The sequence below is a fragment of the Pleurodeles waltl genome, chromosome 2_1, assembly GCF_031143425.1.
Source record: "Pleurodeles waltl isolate 20211129_DDA chromosome 2_1, aPleWal1.hap1.20221129, whole genome shotgun sequence".
NCBI classification, from domain to species: domain Eukaryota; kingdom Metazoa; phylum Chordata; class Amphibia; order Caudata; family Salamandridae; genus Pleurodeles; species Pleurodeles waltl.
In genome coordinates, this window is record NC_090438.1 from 659273426 (window position 1) to 659289970 (window position 16545).

The following is a 16545-nucleotide window of genomic DNA, read 5'->3' on the forward strand; positions in this document are numbered from 1 at the left end:
GAAGTAGAGCCCCTGACAGACCCAGAAGGTGAAGGAGTTGAGACGGGAGAAAGTCAGAGTGTTCAGACTCCTCCTGAGAAAATTGCAGGTTGATCAAGAGAAAGCACCATAGAGTCAGAGGAGGGCCACAAGCTGCCACCATAAAGATCAAAGACCAAGGAGACACTGAAAGGAGATAAGTGGTCAGAATCGCAAGTGACAAAAGGAAAGGTGGTTGTTGAAGAAACGATAGAGGATGAAGTTGATACTACAAGGAAAGAAGATCTGAGTGAAGGAGAATAACAGGGCGAGCGTAAGTTTAAAAGAAAGAGAGTAGCAAACTGGAGGTACACAGGTCCTGAATAGGCATACGCAACATCAGCTGAATGGCAGCAAGAGTTATTGGCGTTCTGTTTTGATCGAGAAGTTCCAGGTCAATACTATGGTACCTGAGTCTGGCTAAAGAAGGTACTGTGTTAATGTGAAACTTGAGCTAAAAGAATGCTGAGGAAAGAGACTGATAAGTTATCGGATGTGACACTGTTAACCTGGATTGACTTTTGAAAACTGATTTTGACAAGCTGCTAACCGGAATTGACAAAGATCCTGGGAGTGAAATGGAAGCTGTAAATAATTGCTGCAGAAAACCTTTGCTTGTTTTAACTTGCTAAAAGAAAAAAAAAAGAGAAAAAAAAACATTAAACCATCCTCAGTTGGTTGTTGTAATAGCACTTTACTTTCTGATTCTTTACAGATCATGGCTAGCCCTAGAGATGATGATAGGGGAAGTAGGCGATGTAAATGTCTGGGTGTTGTTCTGGGTATTGTGTGTGTGATATTCATTATAGTTCTGATTGTGGGTAAGCCTCTGATAGATAAGGACAAAACTAACAATGCTACAATTCCTGAGACCACTGCTTCACTAACAGCTTGGGAGAGGTTCGAGCAGGACACAAGATACTTGCATGAGGGAACTAACACGAAAGGGGAACTATCTACCAATGTTTTCTATCGCTTGCTGAGTGAGTATGTTGACACTATGGTTTCGAAAGCTTGTTATGTGTGTACACAAATTCCTGTTTCAGTACAAGAGGGAGTTACCCATCATAGTTTGCCTCTAACTTATGGGATAAGCTGTAGTTTGTTACTAACTCGATTCTACAACCAGGAAGAGATTCAGTACTTTTACTCCAATCATAATCTTGAGTTTTCTTATGTGCCTATCATAGAGGATCTGAATAGTGAAGCGAAATATTATAGCATAAAATTAGTTAAAGGATTCTTTGAGGTGACATTAGGTTTTAGTACATCTCATGCACACCGCAATAATCTAACATGTTTGCTTATACCTGTAGAGAAAAGCTTTCTAGATCACACGGAAATAGAAGAATGGCATTGAAGATGGAATTGGAGAAAGGCTTGCAGCAGCGGTCTTTAATTAGTAGTGAGGGCTATAGGGCAGTTAGAGAACAGGGGAAATTAGCTTTAGATGCACTACACGTAGGCAAGATTTGCATTACGCAACCAAAGTCATATTATGATAATGTGTTTGTGGGACCAAGTGAATGTAAGCATGTGTTTCTGTTTCAGAGTTAGTGGACGCTCATGTTAAATGGACAGGATCCAGCGATCCCTGGGATCTAGTATATATGTGGATATAATGCTTATTACCATCTTCCAAAGGGATGGTATGGGACATGTTATTTGGCTATAGTTTTCCCAAAGATATATCAGTTAGAGGATTTGAAAAAGTTTTCGAAATTGTCTGAATTACATCGTTCTAGACAAAGGAGAGAGACTGCTGCTGGTGTAGTAGGAGACATATTTGGAGCAATAATTCCTTCAGTGGGAGTTATCTTGAACTCCATAAAGATTCGAAAGTTGTCTACTATTGTGTATAACATGCTGACAAATTTTACAGGAGCAATACTCCTGATGGATACTATACTTGCTGTGGAGAGTGCTATGACTCTTCAAAACAGGCTTGCTTTAGACATTCTTTTAGCGAACAATGGCAGAGTCTGTAAGATGCTTAATGAGCGACATTGCTGTGCGTATATACGGGACAATAGTAATGAAATTAGAAGTATGCTTACTAACCTAACAAGAGATAGTGCAGATTTGAAGGAACTGAAGGAGCCAGGTGTTTGGGAAAAGGACGGAAAGGGACTTGCTAAAGTGGGAAGCTGGTTTAGTAACACTTGGCATGGGATATTAGCAAAAATAATACAGGGAATATTAATTGTTTTAGCTTGTTTATTTGGATTATGGTTATCATTCAAAATTAGTAAAAGAATTAGCGCAAAAATGGCAAAACATAATACGAGGAGGGAAGAAAAGAAAAGGGAGAAAATGTTCAGAGAAAAATATGGAAAGGCAAAGGTGGGGGAAGAAATTGAGATGAAAGAACCTAGAAAATGAATAAATTGTGAAGGAAAGGGATTTGGGTGATGACAAGAGTCATCAGAGGAGGGATTGTTAGAGTGTGACCTTTTATAATCAATATTAACGTGAAAGCTTGCAAAATAATGTATAACGAAGCTGCACAGAAAATGTGATAGAGTAATATTAATGCACGCGTTTGAAATGTGCCCACGGGGTGTGGACACCAACGTATACGATGACTAATGAAACTGATTAATAATGAATTAATAATGTACTCATGTATGATTTTCTATTAGCATTAAGAGTTATGTATTAAGGTTTTCCTAAATTGCTTACTAGGCCTTAGTTAGCAAGGGTCTGGGCATAGCTGCCTGGTCTCATATTAACTGTGTTTTCTAACGTGCAATGTGCTGCTTTCCTGAAGGACACAACAGTGTACTTTTCCAGAAGCTAGAGATGTGTGTGTAACAGTAGTAAATTCTTTCTCATGGGACCCGACTTGCTCAAGGAGACATTCTTGCTGAATGCAACAGTGTAATTCACAACAGGTACAAGGTCGCCTAAACTGGTAAAGATAATGGAACTAGAGCGACAAGTGTAACTTTTCTTACCTGCCATTCTACCTGTTGAAGACGTCAATCACAGGAGGCAATAAACTGCATGAGAACTGTCTTAAGTGAAAATTCTAGTAAGGTGTGCGACGGATTATTGGACAGAGATAACAATGCACCAAATATTGCCCAATGGGAAATTAGAGACTTGTTCAACAACTTTAATATAACGACGTGACACAAGGAGAAATCAGCCATTACTGGACATTCCACAGACCCGTTACCTTGCCATCTTTGCTCTTCTGAAAAGACTTTGGGGGTCATGACAATATTGGCGGTAAAAGCCACTTACTGCCGTGCAGAAGACCGCCAACACACCGCCGCGGCCGTGGAATTCCGCCACGGTCATTATGACCACAGCTCGTAATCTGCCAAAATCCAGACACCAACACAAGTCCGCCACACCAAAGGTCAGTAATAAACTGGCGATAACAAACCTGACACCGTCACGCCAACAGGAATACGCCCACACTATCACGACCCACGAATCCACGTGGTGGTCTTTCAACCACGGTATTCCATTGGCGGTACCCACCGCCGCGCTCACAATACACATTCATTTACAAAACACTATCACATTGGACAATTCCAAATACACACACCTGATACACAAACACACGCCACTCCCACACATCCAATACAATATAACTCCACTACATGGGAGGAGCAGGTCTTGGCTATACTGCATCCTGAGGGCCTCGCAGGAGTAGCTGGAGGAATGGACTCTGGTAAGGCAAATCTTTACTACCTTATCCCCCCACCCCACCTGCATGCCATCACATACCCCCACCCTCGCCCTCACCTCATCACTCCAACTCCTCACATATGTCCCAACATCACAAACCACACATCCCAAACCCAAGCCCTGCATGTAGCACCAAAGCATGGACACCCATCACCAAAGCCTGTCCACTGCACATACCCATACACCCCTCCTAAACCATTAGCACACAAGGCCCTACACAGGAAGGCAAGCACTGGGGTACAGGGTCACCCACCAATTGCACACCATGGCACACACAGAGGCAATATGCCTTTACACCCCTGCAGGACCCCTACCCAACGTCACCAGACAGGAGGGTCCAGACATGTCCACTCCACCCACAGAAGAGGCCCACAGTGATGACAGCATCTCTGTCCAACTGGATCTAGATAACCAGCCTGGCCCATCTGGGAACTCAGGACAGTCGGTTCCCCTCACACTGGCACAGGCCACTACAGAGCTTCCCCCCTCTGGAAACACCAGCACAGCACCCACCCAGCAGGCCCATACCTCCGTCCCCAGGACACGTTAATCAGCAGTGTGTCCACCACTATAGGGAACCCAGGCAAACCCACCACCCCAACACCACCAGGGACCTGGGGGCAGTGGCAGTGGACACACCGTTCAGGGGACAGAGGCCCAGGAAAACAGGGGAACTGGGAGGGCTGCTGTGTGACAAGGGGAGGACAGGCCCAGGGAACCCACTCTCCACGAGGCCCTCTCCAACATCATGGGAGCCTACCACCATTCCCAGGAGACGATGGCAACGGTACTGGCCAAGTTTCAGGAGACCCAGCGGCTGCAGGAGGAACAGTATCTGGGTATCAGGGAGGAACTAAAATCCATCAATTCCACCCTTGGCATCATTGTAGGGGTGCTGAAGGAACTCATCAACACCAGGAGGGACACTGTGGCACAACAAGGGGCCCCTGACACTAGCCTGGATGATGAACTGTCCACCACGTCCTCCGGCGCAAGTGGACAGGAGGCACCGCCACAGGACACGACACCAGCACCCCACCCCCTGCAGATGGAGAACCACCCCGCAAGCAGTCCCTGAGATCCAGGACAAAGACAGAGAACAATGCCAAGACCCCCGCCAAGAAATGAGACAACCCTGATTTGTCATCCTTCTGTCCCACTTTGTCACCCTGTCCATACTAAAAACTGCCCCAGCTCCACTTCCTATGCCCCTTTGGACAATGCACCTGTGAGACTAATAGACTGGACTCTGCCATGGACATTCCTCCACCATCACCCCTGACCATTTAACAACCCTCTCCACTATTTAGCACTTAAATAAACACCCTTAAATCACAAAACAATCTGGAGTCAGTCTGTGGTTTCACAATTGTGTATTTGCAATAACTGAGAGAAACAGCAATGTCCATTGTATTGTCAACATACCTATGTCACGCAGCTCTAGTCCATGCGGGGAAAAAGCAGATGTCACACAGTGGGACCCACATCTGTGAAATCGAAAGGGAAAGTGACAAGTCAGTGACCAAACACTGGGTGAAAATGACAGACAGATGAGAGGCAGTAGAATTAAATCAGATGTAGCAGGCTGTGTTGTCTTCTTACCTGTGTCTCACTTGAAGTATTGGTGGATCACTGTGTTCCTGTTGACGATGTCCTCTTCTTCTGCTTCCTCGTCTTCACTGTCCACAGGCTCCACAGCTGCCACAACACCTCCATCTGGACTATCCTCCTGCAGATAAGGCACATGTTGTCACAAAGCCAAGTTATGAAGCATACAGCAGGCCACGATGATCTGGCATACCTTCTTTGGTGAGTAGAATAGGGAACCACCTGTCATATGGAGGCACCAGAACCTGGCCTTCAGGAGGCCGAAGGTCCTCTCTATAATCCTCCTAGTTCGCCCATGGGCCTCATTGTAGCGTTCCTTTGCCCTTGTCCTGGGATTCCTCACTGGGGTCAGTAGCCATGACAGGTTGGGGTAACCAGAGTCGCCTGCAAATAGCGAGGGACAACTGTTAGACAAACACTAACTCATAGGGACATCTCCACACACCTATTAACACTGTATAGGGTCCATGTTCTCACCTAATAGCCACACATGGTGCCTCTGGAGTTGCCCCATCACATAAGGGATGCTGCTATTCCTCAGAATGTAAGCGTCATGCACTGAGCCAGGAGATTTGGCATTCACATGGGAGATGTACTGGTCGGCCAAACACACCATCTGCACATTCATCGAATGGTAACTCTTCCTGTTTCTGTACACCTGTTCACTCCTGCGTGGGGGGACCAAGGCCACATGTGTCCCATCAATGGCACCTATGATGTTGGGGATATGTCCCAGGGCACAGAAGTCACCTTTCACTGTAGGCAAATCCTCCACCTGAGGGAAAACGATGTAGCTGCGCATGTGTTTCAGCAGGGAAGACAACACTCTGGACAACACGTTGGAAAACCAAGGCTGGGACATCCCTGATGCTATGGCCACTGTTGTTTGAAAAGACCCACTTGCTAGGAAATGGAGTACTGACAGCACCTGCACTAGAGGGGGGATTCCTGTGGGATGGCGGATAGCTGACATCAGGTCTGGCACCAACTGGGCACACAGTTCCAGGATTGTGGTACAATCAAGTCTGTAGGTGATGATCACATGTCGCTCCTCCATTGTCGACAGGTCCACCAGTGGTCTGTACACCGGAGGATGCTGCCATCTCCTCACCTGCCCCAGTGGATGTTGCCTACGGAGGAGAACAGCGAGCAGAGAGTCACCCAACTCTGAGGTACGTAAACACAACTTAATCGGAAAATGTTTGCAAAACGACACATGGCTGCATTAGTGTTTAAGCAAGGCCTAGATATTTGTGACGCAGTCTAAAATAATGACATGTGGGCCCCTGAAATGGCGGCTGCCTGACCTGTACAGTGGGACAGGGGCAGGAGCTGAGGTGCTTGGGGCGAAGGAGATGCCCACCCTCCTGGGTTAGCGGCCACGGGGCAAACGCTGATGGGCTGCTGCAAAGGTGGTGCTGGTGGGGGATTGCGACTGTACCTGTAGATGCGGGGGCACAGATGGGGCCACCACTGCAATGGAGCTCCCATCAGAGGAGGAGTCCGTATCACTGGTCTCAGCTCCTGTCCCTGCCGTGGAGCTCCCCACGCCCTCCGTCCCACTGGTGAATTCGGACTCCGTTGTGCCACCCTCCAAGGCCATGTGGGATGCAGCTCCCTCCTGCTCCGGTGCCACTGCTCCTCTGCCTGATGATGCTAATGCACACAAGAACAGGGAGACCACAAAAACGGGGGGGAAAACAGAAGAAAGACATGTTGAGTGCATGCAATACCGTTACCGTTGGCGGACACTACAGACACAGCAGCCCTCCGCACTACGCCATGCACTTTGAGTTCCCTAATTGATGACAGGGACATTGGGTACAAGGCCTATGCCGATTGCTGCACACATGCAAGTCACAGGAGCCTGACTAGGTATAGCTGGCTCTGTACACAGGTGGGGTGGGGTGCCACAGGGCCTGCCTTCAGAAGGGACCTTGCCTACTAAACCCACCCTGGCCAGACACCTACAATGCGTGCCGAATCAGCTGAATGAGAGTGTACTCACCTCCTTGAGGCTGCTGTGATGCCCTCAAGCGCCCATCCAACTCCAGGTACGCCACCGCCAGGATCCAGAACATCAGGGGGGTCATGGTGCGACAGGCACCCCTCCCACGTTGGGAGGCCATCCCCAGCTGGGCCTCCGCCGTCTTCTTGCTCCAGCAGCGAATGTCCTCCCATCTTTTCCGGCAGTGGGTGCTCCATCTGTTGTAGACCCCCAGGGTCCGTACTTCCTTGGCGATGGCACGCCAAATATCCTTCTTCTGGTGGGCACTGACCTACAGAAATAGTACAGGGGAAAAGGAGACGATATAACCGCCTGCACCGTCACAGTCATTGGCACGCATCCCTACCCTTGCCATGACGCACATGCACTCACCGTTGTTTCATGCACGCCTCATTCTCCCCCCCATCTTTCATCCACACCACTCCAAACAGCCATTGCCCATACAGCATGCTCACAGTGTATTCACCTGTTTGTCTGGAGGACCGTAGAGTAGCGTGTACTGGAGGAGGACCCCATCCACTAGTTTCTCCAACTCCTCTGTGCTGAAGGCAGGGGCCATTTCCCCAGACACACGAGCCAGTGTCTCTTCCAGACTGAGGTCACAGCAGCACTTGAAGTGTAGGTCCTCTCCTGTCGAAGATCAGGTACGAAGTGGGGATGGCCTCCCAATGAGGAAGGGGTGCCTGTAGAACCCTGACCCCCCTGACGTTCTGCATACTGGCGGTCGCCTATCCAGAGCTGGATGGACGCTTGAGGGCATCACAGCAGCTACAAGGGGGTAAGTACAGTTTCCCAATATACTACTTGAGCGTGGTGGGTTGGTCTCCAGGTGGGGGATGTGAGCATGTTGGTGCCCCTAAGCCAGGCCAGACATTGCAGGGTAGGTTCCATGTTGGGCAGGGGCTGATGAACTCCACCTACAACCAAGCTAGTGGGCATCCACTACTGGGAAAGGCTCTGTGGGTCTCAGGTATGCTGCAACTGGCATTAGGTATCACTGTCCATGGAATGGTGACTAGCATTTTGACTGGTAATGCTTTGCCTAGTGCGTAGGGCTGTTCCCTGTGTGTTGTGTACGCCAACGGTGGTGTTGTGACTGCCATTGACCAAGTGTATCCTCTGTCTCTTCCCCCTTTTTTGTTTTTCATCCTGTTCTTATGTGCATTAGCATCATCTGGCGGAGGAGCAGAGGCACCGGCGACGGAGGGAGCTGCATCCCACAGGGCTCATGAGGACGAAACAACTGATGTTGAGGGCACCAGTGGGAGGGAGGGCGAGAGGAGCACCATGGCGGAGACAGGAGGGGACAGTTCTGAAAGTGATACCTCCTCCGATGGAAGCTCCCTAGTGGTGGCGGAGAGCTCTGTGGTCACCCCAACTACAGGTACAACCGCCACCCCCATACCAGCACCACCCTCCCAGCAGCCCCTCAGCGAGTTTCCCGTGCCGGCTCACCCAGGCACCTCGGGCCCTGCCCCAGTTAGCCCTCCTGCCCTGAGTGAGGAGGCTATTGACCTCCTGCGATCCATCTCTGTTGGGCAGTCAACCATAGTGAATGCCATCCAGGGGCTGGCAGGGTATTTGCAACATACAAATGCATTCCTGGAGGGCATTCACTCTGGCGTGGTGGCCCAACAGAGATCATTCCAGGCTCTGGCCTCCTCCCTGATTGCAGCCATTGTTCCTGTCTCTAGCCTCCCCCTTTTAACTTCCTATGCCCAATCCCATCCCCCTGAAACCCAACCTATCCCAAGCACACATTCAGACCAGCATGCACCCAAGACAACACACAGGAGTGGCTCAGACAAACACAAGCACCACACATCATCCCACAGGCACTCACACAAAATATCATCCCGATGCAGACACACCAACATCCACTGTCTCCAATGTGTCTCCCTCCACCTCATCCTCCACCTCCCTCCCTGTCTCGTCTCCACTCACACCTGCATGCACTACATCGTCAGCCACTACCTCCATCACCAGCACACCCACCATCACACCCCGCTCACGTGTACTCATGTCAAAGCCCAGCTCACCTGAGTCCTTGTTCAGTTCTGATGGAGGTTGAAGACAATCCAACCCCACCCTGAAACTGCTTGTTCCAGCACACTAGTTTTTAAAACAGTGCACTAAGAACAGAAGCTCAAGGGAAGGGGGGAAGTGGATAAAATAAAATAAAGAGACAACAGCGTTCTTGCGTTTCCACTGTTGAAGTGCTGCACAAATCTGCGGCCCTCTCTGACTTCTGTAGAAACTGGTGCCTAATGAAACATAAACAAAGAACAGATAAGTACATCCTATTCCTAACTGGGTTCCTGACTATCCCTTTATTTATTAGAAATTTTCTTCTAAAAGTACCTCTTGGATCCTGGTCTCTAGTTTCCAGGTTTGGAATGTGTTACTGCTCTGGGATGTGCTTTCTATTACTCTAAAGCTTCTAAAACATTAAACAAATACCGTTATCAGAATTATCAATATCAAACATTCATCTTAATATAACTAAAGCCTAAATTGCCAATAGCAGACTCACTTTTCCCATATTTCCAGAATCTTTTATAAAACAAATACTGTACTTTTACGTCAAAATACAGCATGTAATTTGTGCAAGTCCTTGATTTACTGTTTGCCTTGCTGTTAATGGTTTGCACGGTTTGATTCTTAAAAGTTCCATAAAAAAATGTTTGCTTCACAAAGTTCTGCAAAGTATTGTTGTAACAAAGAGTTTGAATCACAATGTTCGTGGAAGGTATCTTGTTTCAAATTGTCTATACACGAATCCAGAAATTGTAGTCAAAGTTCTTTCAGGTAATAAAAGTTTTGCACTTACTTGTTGCTGGCAAGAGATACTGATCAGTCTAACCTTGTCTTCTTTCTCTTTTGCAGGTTGCTTGTAGGAGAGAGGCTGAGGCAAGGAGGAACCGGAAACCGGAAGAAGGAAGAGCCAGCAGCTGCACCCATTGAAGCCAATGAAAGTCTGTAGAGAGCAGGAGTGCCAGCGCCGAGGGATCTGTCCTCAGGTAAGCGGGAGGTAGACGAGCACAAGCACTGGGCGAGGCTCGGGGGCTGCCTTTTATAGACAGGGCTGGGTGTGGTCCTCACATGCTGCACATGTTCTTGAAAGGTGTGCAGAGTTTCAGTTATTATGCAAATGAGTTAAATTAACACATGGCCTAGAGAGGAGTGTTTTAAAGAAGCCTTGGTAAAAGCAAGGCCCAATGTGTAAACAAAACAGCACATTAAACAACATACACAGAAGCCTGGGGGGGGGGAAGGTGAGATAACAAGAAAGGCTTTCAATAGTAAGTTTAAAAGGGAGCTATTACAGAACCCACTAGTGCAGTGAGAGGGGACATGCTCTTTGCTGTGCACAAACCCTAACATCTCATCCCCCACTACCATTCACACATCTCCTGTGTCCTCTCCCAGTGTGTCTGTGAGCCCACCTCCCAAGGTACACAAACGCAGCCACACACACACCCAACAGCCATCCACCTCACGACAGCCTCCAGCCCATGCACCTTCACCCAAAGTCAGCAAAAGTACACCTCCCACAACCACTACATCTTCCTCCACTCCCAAACTCCCTCCATCTACCCATCCCAGTGTGCCCAAAAAACATTCCTGTCCAACCCTGACCTCTTTCCCTCACCTCCCCCATCCCTTCAGTCTCCTAGGGCCCACCTCTCCAGGTCCCAACCCAGCGCCTCAGCTGCAACATCTGCGGGAACAGTGGTGCGAGTAGTAACCGGCTTCTGGAGTGCGCCAGGCAGCAGGGCAGCCAGTGTGGCAAGGAGCCAGTGCCCGGCGGGAGAGAGGAACAAAAATCTGCCACCAAAGCCGCTCCCACGGGTGCAGTTGGGAGTGTGGAGACAGCTGTGCCACCATCCAAGGTGGGGAAGGGGCACAGTAAAACCAGAAAGTCTAGGAAAACCTGCACGGCAGAAAAGCTGCAACAAGCACTGCTGAACAGGACACCGCCACCACCGGCACTGCTGCCAAGGACACCGCCGCCACCAGCACCGCTGAACAGGACACCACCGCCACCAGCACCGCTGAACAGGACACCGCCGACACCAGCACCGCTGAACAGGACACCGCCGCCACCAGCACCGCTGCTAAGGACACCGCCGCCACCAGCACCGCTGAACAGGACACTGCCGCCACCAGCACCGCTGAACAGGACACCACCAGCACCGCTGCCAAGGACAACGCCGCCACCAGCACTGCTGAACAGGACACTGCTGCCACCAGCACCGCTGAACAGGACACCGCTGCCACCAGCACCGCTGAACAGGACACCGCCACCACCAGCACCGCTGCCAAGGACACCGCCACCACCAGCACCGCTGCCAAGGACACCGCCACCACCAGCACCGCTGCCAAGGACACCGCCACCACCAGCACCACTGCCAAGGACACCGCCACCACCAGCACCGCTGCCAAGGACACCGCCGCAACAAGCACTGCAGGCCAGTGAGCACCAACGATTCCGACGCTACTGAGGCCACCACGAGCAGGATAAGGCACTCTGGGCACCAAGCCCCCTCCAGAACCAGTGGAGATTGATATCCACTACCTCAGGCCCTGGCAGGATGAAGCACTCTGGGCACAAAGCCCCCTCCAGAACCAGTGGACATTGACATCCACTACCTCAGTCCTTGGCAAGATGAAGCACTCTGGGCACAAAGCCCCCTCCAGAACCAGTGGAGAGATCCATCCACTACCTCAGTCCTTGGCAGGATGAAGCACTCTGGGCACAAAGCCCCCTCCAGAACCAGTGGAGACTGTTATCCACTTGAGAGACTGTGGCTTTGCACTCCCCAGGATAAAGCAGTGGGCAACCCACCCACTGGAGAGACTTGAGAGACTGTGGCTTTGTATTCCCCAGGATAAAGCAGTGGGGAACCCACCCACTGGAGAGACTTGAGAGACTGTGGCTTTGCACTCCCCAGGATAAATCAGTGGGTAAACCACCCACTGGAGAAACTTGAGAGACTGTGGCATTGCACTCCCCAGGATAAAGCAGTGGGCAAACCACCCACTGGAGAGACTTGAGAGACTGTGGCTTTGCACTCCCCAGGATACATCAATGGGCATGGAGCCCCCTCATGGATCTGGCGTTGTGCACTCATCCGGCTGAAGTGCCTCCCCTTCCCCCTGAGGTGCCTGTTTTATTTCTATCTGATGCTCCAGCAGTGTTCTCCGTCTTGTTCGGGTATCTTATGTGGGCCTCGCCCATGCATTTTGGGCCCAGTGGTCCACGGACTATGATGGTGAAATCCCTTGGACTTGTATTCTTGGTGTATATATTTGATTATAGTGTGAATAGCTTTATATATGTATATATTTTTGATTCATGTATTTGAATATATTGCAATCATTCAACTCATTTCCTTTTGTCCTTGCATTCTTCCAGGAGGGGTTGGGGGATGTAACTGTAATGTATCATGATGTATTAGTGTGTGTTGTCGTGGGTGAGGGTTGGGGTGGGGGTGGGGGTGTTGCGTGTTGCGTGTGTGTGTCACTCTCTTTTCCCTCCCCCATCCCCTGTGTCATAGGTGCAGTACTCACCGTGGTCTTCGCCGCCATCTTTGTTGTTCCCGGTAGAGAAGCAGGAAGATAAAGGCTGGCAGTATGTGGAGCTCGGGTTCCATGGTGTCCTGATTCCTCGTGGGGTGTGTAGAGGTGAGCGTTTTCCCTTCCAAGTCCTGTTTCCGCCGTGTTTTTGTTTGTGATGAATCCGCCCCGGACAAGGTGGCGGATTGGACTGTTGTAATTCTGTTGGCGGTACATTGTCCTCCGTCTGTCTGTTGGCGGTTACCGCTGCGGTGTTTGTTTGTACCGCCCTGGCGGTCGGAGTGTTAAAGTGGCTGTCTATGTTGACGGTTTCCGCCACGGTTGTGAGTCCAAGTTTTTTCCGCCGGTCTGTTGGAGGTTTTACCACCGCTTTAACACCAACCGCCAGGGTTGTAATGACCACCTTTGTCTTTTACTCTTAACTATCCCCGCCGTACCCCTTGCTTGATTTGCACTTCTCCTCCTTATGAGGGAAGAGCCCTTTGCCATACCTTGCTGAGTCTTACCTGCTTATCCTAGCTGATGGCGAATCGACTGCTGTCCTGAGAACGAAGACTGTCACTGTATGCTGCCCCATTTGGATGGGTAACTATCTGATGATAAATTGTAATTGTCTGTTTGCCTTTTCTTTCTAGGTACCAACTGCTCTTTTGAAAGAGGCCATAGTTAGATGTTTTCTAAATTCATGTTGCTAAGGAGTCCACTAATATCGGGTGCAAATAGACAAATGACTGAATCTTTGCTGAGTTGAATAATGTACTAATGACACTCTGCTAAAGTTGATTCATGTTGACGTTGTGCTTTGTTCAAATGTTCATGATCTTTGCTTTGATAAAGTCTTATTCGAGTTGCCATATTGAATTTTTGTTGATGTGCTTATTGATATTGAGACTAATGAATATGCTAGTAGGTTGTAACTAATAGGGAATAAATATCCAAAATATTACTAGATTTGTGTGGTTACTCATGGCCGAAAGGTCATGGTGTGTTTCATTCTTATTAAGTGTCAATGATTAGTGTCATTTTTTAGTTATTGTGAATATTGATTTGATTATTGATCTATCAGTTGGGATGTTAAATAGATATCTCCTCCTAAGGAGTCTCCAATGAGGGTCAAAAGATTCATTGGCCAAAAACGAATCCCATTGTAAGTAAATCATCAAAACTGGGACGGGTTATCAGAAGTAGCTGAGGCTCGAGGGTTTAAGAAGGTTTCAACGAGGCTGATGGTTGTCAGGTGCAGGTCCTCTGCAATTGGGGCTCTGATTGGCTGATGTATTAGGGAGTGGTGAAGAGCAATCACCTGAGTTCATTGCAGGTGAACACTCAGTCAAACAGCGCGAATTTAGTGACGGTAAAGCATCGACGGAAAAAACGCTGGGTAAATATTTTCCATGTATTGTTTACAACGCCAGGGATGGGGGTAGGTGGGTTCTCCGTTTCGTTGTTGGTAAACATCCATTGCAGTAGGCAAAGTGGATACGTATTCTATGTTTTCTGCTTCCACCTCTTACGAGTTTTGGGGGCATTTCTTCTTTTCCCTAAATTCACACTGCCGTCCCACCAATCGCTACGAGGGACTTCACTGGGCACATTTTAGCCCATTCTCAGTGGAACAAAGCATATTGCACATTGGCACACCAAAAGTTGTCACTTTACCACTGTCCGGTGTGAGAGCGGTCTTTAGGCATGGAATTGGTAAAGAAATGCTAACGTGTAGGGACGTTTTAAGGCGTGGGCTCTAGCCCAGGATTCCAGTCTTGCATGGGGTCTCCGGACGGAAGAAGGACGGCAGAAGGTCCTGCCCTTACGTCCTTGAATATTTTTTATCAGATTGTTTTAAGTACTGTTTTCATTTTACTTATTTTTAATGTTGGTGGTGGGTGAGAGTATATTATCGACGTTTTGCCGAAAAATGCTGCTTGTTTCTTGTAACATCCTTTAAAAAAAGTTTATTTTAGATCTAAACATAACATTATATAAGATAAAATAGATCGTCACATTTTTTTGCAGTAGTGTTGATGAGCTGCTGCCGTTACAGTATTGAAAACACACGTGACTCTTCCTGAATATTAGATGCAAACCTATTTAGAATTTTGGCGAGCGTGCCTGTGCACTCACTGTCAGTGACCCGTTCAAAGCAGGCATGAAAGATGAAGTTGAATTATAAATACAAAGCTGTCTGAACAGGCCCTCCCCAAAATACCTTTGACCCAGAGCCTCCAAAATCATGTAGATACCAATGCACTTTATAACACCAGTTTGCAGTGTGCTACAAGATGACTAAAACCAGTTTTCACGAACAGTGAAACAGAGTTTGTCTCAACAAACTGTCTCGAAGTCGTTTTTAAATCAGTTTTAGTGATCGCTCGCAGAATCAGAACTGTTAATGCTGATGAGCCATGACCTCGAGCTACCTCTCCTAGAATGGTAGGGCACTGGACCCATAAACATCGGCGAAGTAAGTCTTCAGTACATAGTGAACAGAAAGCACCTGCTTGGAAGGGTAATTCTGTTTGCTGAGCAATTTACGTGGATGTCAGTTGACGCCATCTCGGACACGGCTTTCGGGCTTTGGCTTATAACAGAGTGTGCTTCAGTGGAAGATGTGAGTTAAAGGATGTCATCAGGCTCTTTATGGCAGGCCTCCATGAAGGTCTTTGGGGCGTGGCTCAGTGGGGATGACCTTGAGAATTCAGGAAGCCTGCGAATAATTGCTGCTTCTGTGATGTGTAAAGTACGCCATGTATTGTACTGACTTTACAATGATTGGAGCAGCTGTACTCCCCTATGCTTATGTTGGCCAACTACGGAAGGTTGTAAATGCTCAAATGTTATTAAAACATTAAAAAGGGGATGTTCGCAAAATTCATATAGTAGCATATACTTGTTTAGTAGCTTAACCTTTGGCCATGCTGGACAGGGAAGGTCGTAAACCATATCCATATGAAGATCATAGAGACTGACTAAAATAATAGATTTGTTTAATCTTTTTACCTTGTAAATGTTATTGACGGGATTTAGTTTTTCTTGATTCATCCCCATTTTGTCGCGAACATTGTTAACTCCATTTATTTGCCGATAATTTTTACTTTGACACCTTAGCACTTCTTTCAAGTAGCGTTAGTGCTAAATTTTTATATATATGTGTGTGTATGTATATATATATATATATATATATACTAAAATCATACCACTACACGGTGCTTCGGTTCAGTTTTATTGCGTTCAAAATGGTATATCACAACCCCCAACTAGCTCAGATGTACCTACCGAGTTCTTCAGACATAACTCCTACAGCTCTCCTGGGACATGCTGTGTTATATTCTTTTGATGAACTGCTGGGAAGAAACTTTTACTTGATTGCGAGTTCTTGCCCCTAATTCTCTAGGCTTTCCACCTTTTATTCAGCAGTATTAAAATTAATCAATGTCTGAAAGGTATTTACAAAATTGGTGGTTTCGACGATGTCATTCTTTAGCACAAATTGGCTAAAATGTAGGTTTCAACCAGCATACCCCAATTATCTGAATAATGAGGACCGTGCCTTCTATTAGGAACTATGTAAGAAAATGCTGTTTTTTGCAAGATCACCGGTCTGGCTTTAGCTAAGCATTTTTGATTTTACT